Source organism: Cyprinus carpio, chromosome B3 (genome assembly GCF_018340385.1).
Source record: "Cyprinus carpio isolate SPL01 chromosome B3, ASM1834038v1, whole genome shotgun sequence".
Classification (NCBI taxonomy): domain Eukaryota; kingdom Metazoa; phylum Chordata; class Actinopteri; order Cypriniformes; family Cyprinidae; genus Cyprinus; species Cyprinus carpio.
This window is the reverse complement of record NC_056599.1, coordinates 18,785,703-18,791,221: the sequence shown is the minus strand read 5'-3', so window position 1 is coordinate 18,791,221 and position 5,519 is coordinate 18,785,703. Positions and strand designations below refer to the sequence as shown.

The 5,519-nt window shown below is 37.9% G+C and overlaps 1 long non-coding RNA gene across 1 annotated transcript; it reads right to left on the bottom strand.

The window, feature by feature from the left end:
- Positions 1–3,463: 3,463 nt before the first annotated feature.
- Positions 3,464–5,093, bottom strand: LOC122136879. Its single transcript, XR_006154372.1, has 3 exons — positions 4,724–5,093; positions 3,790–3,958; positions 3,464–3,689 (listed from the first exon to the last, which is right to left on the bottom strand). It is a non-coding gene; the product is annotated as an uncharacterized LOC122136879 (long non-coding RNA).
- Between the last annotated feature and the right edge of the window lie 426 nt (positions 5,094–5,519).

Sequence of the window (5,519 nt, the reverse complement as noted above, 5' to 3'; positions counted from 1 at the left end):
TGTGAAGCGTTCGCACTGAAACTGAAAAATGTTCATTGAGCTAAAGCTGAAATAAAACTTAAGCTCTAAAATGACTAAAACTTAAATTAAAAGCTAAATAAAAATATTTTAAGAAAACTGTTAACGGTTACAAAAATAACTTGCATCACAAAAGTACTCAAATTAAATGAAAACGAACTATATAAATAAAAGCTAATTAAAAATATTAAAAACCCTGTAATTGCCATATAGATAAAAAAGAAACCCTATTTGCAAAAAAATAAACTAATGTCATACAGTGTCTATTTTTATTTAATTTGTTTACTATTCGTAAAACTGTTCTAGACCAGCTAAAATAGTATGTAGATGTTTATCCCCATTAGATGACCCCAATCCATGTATTTCTGCTACTGATATGATTGATATTCATCTTTTGAACTACAGCTTGCTTTAGGTGTATGTTTTATTCTATTTATTTTAATGAGAAAAATAATGAGTGCACCTTATAAAGCAGTTGAATTTTTTTTTTTTTTTTTTTTTTTTTAGGCTGCCATGTCTTGTTCGCTGTGCACATTTTTGACTTTGCCACCATGTGTTCCTCAAAGTCACTTCAGGAAAACGATCATTTACCATATGCCTCCGAGCTTGGCTCTTGGGTGCTGCTTAAATAAAACAGAAATGGCTCATAATATGAGATTAATAGAAGGAAACAGTTTGCTAATACTTTGTTGCCCACAGCTCCCCCCTCCCCGTCCTTTCCATTTCCAATATTCTAATGTCCCTCCGCATCTATATGCACTAATAGGTAAACATGAATCTGGAAGGTCTACATTCCAATGAATTAGCATATAAATGACTTCATCTTATACAAATAGAGCTCTTTTGCCCATAAGTCCCAGTGCTAAGCAAAAGATTGTGTATGTAAAATATGTCAGGGGAAAATGTAAATGAATCTGTCCCACTCATCGTTCAGTCTAATGAGAAAATGGTTTTACCTTTAACCCGGCTTTTCTATTTCCAACAGCTCGCTGACATCACTTTCACCGATACGCTCCGTAATTGTTTCAAGCAAGCTGTCAGTAATAAGCAGGTACAAAGCCTGAATAGAAGAAACAAACAAAAGCTTTAGCATCGTGTTTCCATTGCATACTTTCAGAGCCAATAAGTCTGTCACAGTCTTCTGCTTATAAATATATGGATGTTAATAGTGTCCAACACAATAACATTCATACCGCGCCGGCCGTCTCATTTAGCTTTTCACACTCACGGTTGTAATTAAACCGCACTTTTTACATGAATTCGAGCTATTTGTTACATAGCTAGAGAAGAGGCTTATCGAATTGGGTCAGCTAATGAAGCAATTAGCTTATTTCAGCTCAGTACTGACACTTTGCTAATCTAGGCCATTGTGTTCAGTGATATGGCAACACCGAGGCAGTAGTCTCTACCACAGCAGGGCTGTCTCTACCCTCTCGCTGGGAAGGGCTTTTGAAAGCCTTCCCTCCGCCATCAGCTCGCACTTTGAATGACTACACACATTCTTCCACGTTAATACTCCCATTTCTCATGCAAATCCCTGGAATTGAATAGGTTGTTTATTGTGCGCTTAATATATTGAGACATTCACGCGGTGTTGTTGGAGTGTTTGCTTTCTACATTTTTAGCTGTGTTAACACACGTGGAATCCCAGACAGATTACAGTGTGATAGTGTTAAAGCCCTGATGAACGTCTGCTTGCGTTTGTGCCCTTTCGCGTGGCGTTCGAGGCAACCGCCGGCATCGTTGCGCTCTAAAGTGTCATCCTTTTAATGATAAAAACCTCTAATTAGACATGCATCTCACTGGAAGTCACTTTTCCAGTTGGCCTGGCTTTAGGAGAGCAAACAAACATTCAGGATGTGTTGAGGTTTGCAGTCCAAATAGTTTGATGGGAATATGCTATGCGGCGCACTCTGTTGTCGCACATTAACTATAATTGGCCATGGCTCGCTGAAAAATGTTTTCTGTTCAGATGTCTATCATGGAGAGAATGCTGTGAAGCGGTGTTCATTTAATGAATAAAAAGATTTGCAATTAGAGCCTATAGGCTAAAGAATGCAAGGCGAAGCTTGGAGAGCCTGTAATTATATCGCAATAAGCATCTCCTAGCTGCATTCTTGTGTGAATGTGCAAAAGTGTGTTTGATATGAAAAATAATTGCACTTTCAAGTTCAAAGCACACTATTACACCTTTATCAACTGGATTTATTTATTTCACGTAACACACCTTGTGAAGTCTCGTGCGTTTTTTCTTTCTTTGCCTGTTTGTTGTTCTTTATGTAAACACACAAAGGTAGGTTCGACTCATTTTTAGTGTTGAAAATACCTTGCTGAAGAGGCCAAGCAGCCTGTCTTGTTCACTAAGGCCATTAATTCGTAGCGTGTATTGCTAATTACAAAAGAGCTTAACCTTTCTATAGGAGGATAATGTTTGCTTGGAGAAGATTTTTGAACATTTGTATTTATTGGGTTTGCACAGTTTCATGAAAAGTACTAAATATACACTGCAAAACATTGTTTTGCTATATATACTGCATAACATATTTTATATATATATATATATATATATATATATATATATATATATATAATATTTGAATAATTAGTTTGATGCAAGCAAAATATAAATAACTTTTTAGAGTATGTTTTGAGGTTCCTTTCAAACTTGTTTCCTTTTTCCGTTCAGATATTTGGACTGGAAACCTGGATAAAAATAGTTGAGATTTTAGATGCTGTTCAAAAAGTTTGGGTCAATAACTGAACATAAGAAGAAAAAAAAAAAGGTTGGGGTCTCTTTTTGGGTATGAAACAAAGTGTCCGCTTTCAAATTGTCATTTTGTAAGATATTCAAACAATAAATGCTAATGTGTTGTGACAGATCACTGTAGCGGCACATGAACTGTCCATCTATTCCTCTTTACTAGTAGTTATAGCATGAAATAATCATGAATGAACATCAGAAGGTATCTTGTTTCAACTGCAGAAAGACGTCAATATACAGTTTTTCAAGTTTAAATCCACTGTGAATCTGCTCTCCTGTCTGGTTTGTTTGTTGAATAAAAATGGCAGATTCAGAGTTATGATTGGTCAGATCACCTGTCAATCAAACTCCCTGCCGAGGGTCAATTCTGCATATTATATGATTTCTGAAGGATTATGTGGCACAGTAATGCTGAAAATATAATTATATTTTAAAATAGACATTTTTAAATAATAATATTTCACAAAAATATTGTAATTTTATCAAAAAAAAGATTAATAGTTCTTTAAGCTTTCAAAAGCATTGTACTGACCCCGACCTTTAGCAGTTGTCAGTGTGTGTGTGTATATACTGTGTGTATATATATATATATATATATATATATATATATATATATATATATATATATATATATATATATAACACACACGTATATTTTTTTTTTATTTTCAGATGCAAGATGGGTTGTCTTAACAAAAAACTAACATTTATATCCCTTTTAACACACAAATACCTCTAAACAAATAACCAAATATCCAGAACCCTTTTTCAGTAGAGCTCAAAGACAAAAGCTTGAAACACCTTTTCTTCTTCACAAATGACAGTCATACTTCTGCGCATTCAAACTGGCTTGCAATATCTGGTATCATCAAATATGATGCGACGCATCTTTCCGTTTGGTATTTTGAAACTATGGGGAAGAGAAAGGAAAAGAAACAACATGACGGTGAGTAAATTATGACAATTTATTTTTAGTGAACTGTTCGTTTAAAATGTGTTGCTTGACCTACCAAGACACAGAAGATGAAATGCACACCAGTCCTCTCTTGTATTTTTAACGCCTGCTCTTTCTTTTTTTTTTTTTCAGTGTCAGGGGTTTGATTTTCCATATAGAGCATCGGAGACAGCCTACATGGGGGGTAAGTAGCCACAGCTGATCACAGAGGTGCAGGAGGACGCCTGCAGCAGGGGTAATACATAATGCGGGTCATTGCTCTGAGGTGACATTTATCACATGCTGTGCAATGATCTCCTTTTTGAATATGAGAGAGAGCGAGCGCCTCAGTCACACAAGTATGGTAATGCGTCCAATATGATCCACTTATTTCCCAAAGCAGAACCGAATCCAACATGGCTGACTCGTGCTTCCCTTGAAAGCATTGATTTGACATGGCAGAGCGGCGCAAAGCCCAGTGAATGGATCATGCTTAAACACACGTCTGGCAGCTCTGTTTGGCTATGCAGAAAAACGAGCGTACGGCGTTTTCTTTTGTACGAGTCAGGGGAACGCTTGTTTCTGAACATGCCCGCCACTGTACGAGGCCCAGAGCGCCGTCTCTGTTCTCTCTTAAATCTCTCAGAGATTTCCGCACAGAAGCAACCTGATTTTAGAAAGTTTCCAAATCGGTTGTGATGGATTAAGTCGTTCCAGGCGGATCCGACACCGTTTAGCGCTTGGCAACGTGTAACGGTCATTTTGATGATTAACGGCGGATTTTACCTCCCCGGGGACTGCGAATGCGGAGAAACTAGAGAGATTCTGCTAGTGACCCTCTGACGGATCACACATTCAGCACCATTATCATCAAAACTCCTCTCTTTTACGCTCTCATGGCACCTCGGCCTGCATTGTTAATATTATAATGCCAAAAATGATCCATACTGGTATATATGTAGGCCACTGTACCCCGAAGCCTAAGTGATAATAAGATTTTACCGACTAACCTGTGCGTTGTAGATATGAGATGTTCAATCATCTTGAAGTTGCTCTATTTAATAATCCATCTGCCAATTAAGCCAGTCAGTGGTGTTCAGGCCCACAAAAGGTTAATAAGCCTCAGCTGCAGTGTGGTTATCCTGGCTAAATGTCACTTAGATGAGGGGCACGCGGGGTCAAGATCTCCCTCCAGATCTAAATTTAATCACACCGCGTGTCCACTGGCCTCCTCTTCACCCTAATTAGTGGCTGGCCTGAGCTGAAGCGTGCGATTGGTTTCTTCTCACCCCCCCCACGCTCCTCACACACGTGACCGGCTAACAAACTAACGCTCAAAGTCAAGCGCAAAGCCACCGGTGCCTTAATTGCCTGTTCGGGCCGAGGGTGTCGGTATCCTCGGAGGTTGTGAGATCATCAGTGGGATTTAGAACCATATGAGGTGGTAAATCTTGTAAGTCATTGTGTTAGAGGTTTGTTTAGTTTGAAATTCGTGGTCGGACTCGCTCTGCTAACTTCATTAAAGACTTTGTCAGAGTAGTTAATGCATGGAGCAAAGGTTAATGCTGGCATATTGTTTGTTTTCTAAGGAGATGATGCCGCAGCCGCTGACTATTTTTTTTTCTTTCTATATGCAAAACAGATGGACCGTATTGCTGAAGTATTTAATTTTGAATATTAATATAAATTAGACGCAAAATGGGTAATCATTCTCCTGCCCTACAGAAATGATTAACATAATTTGGATAAATAACCAGATGGCAGAATCACAGAATTGAGGAGGATTTATCTTAATTAATATCTTGA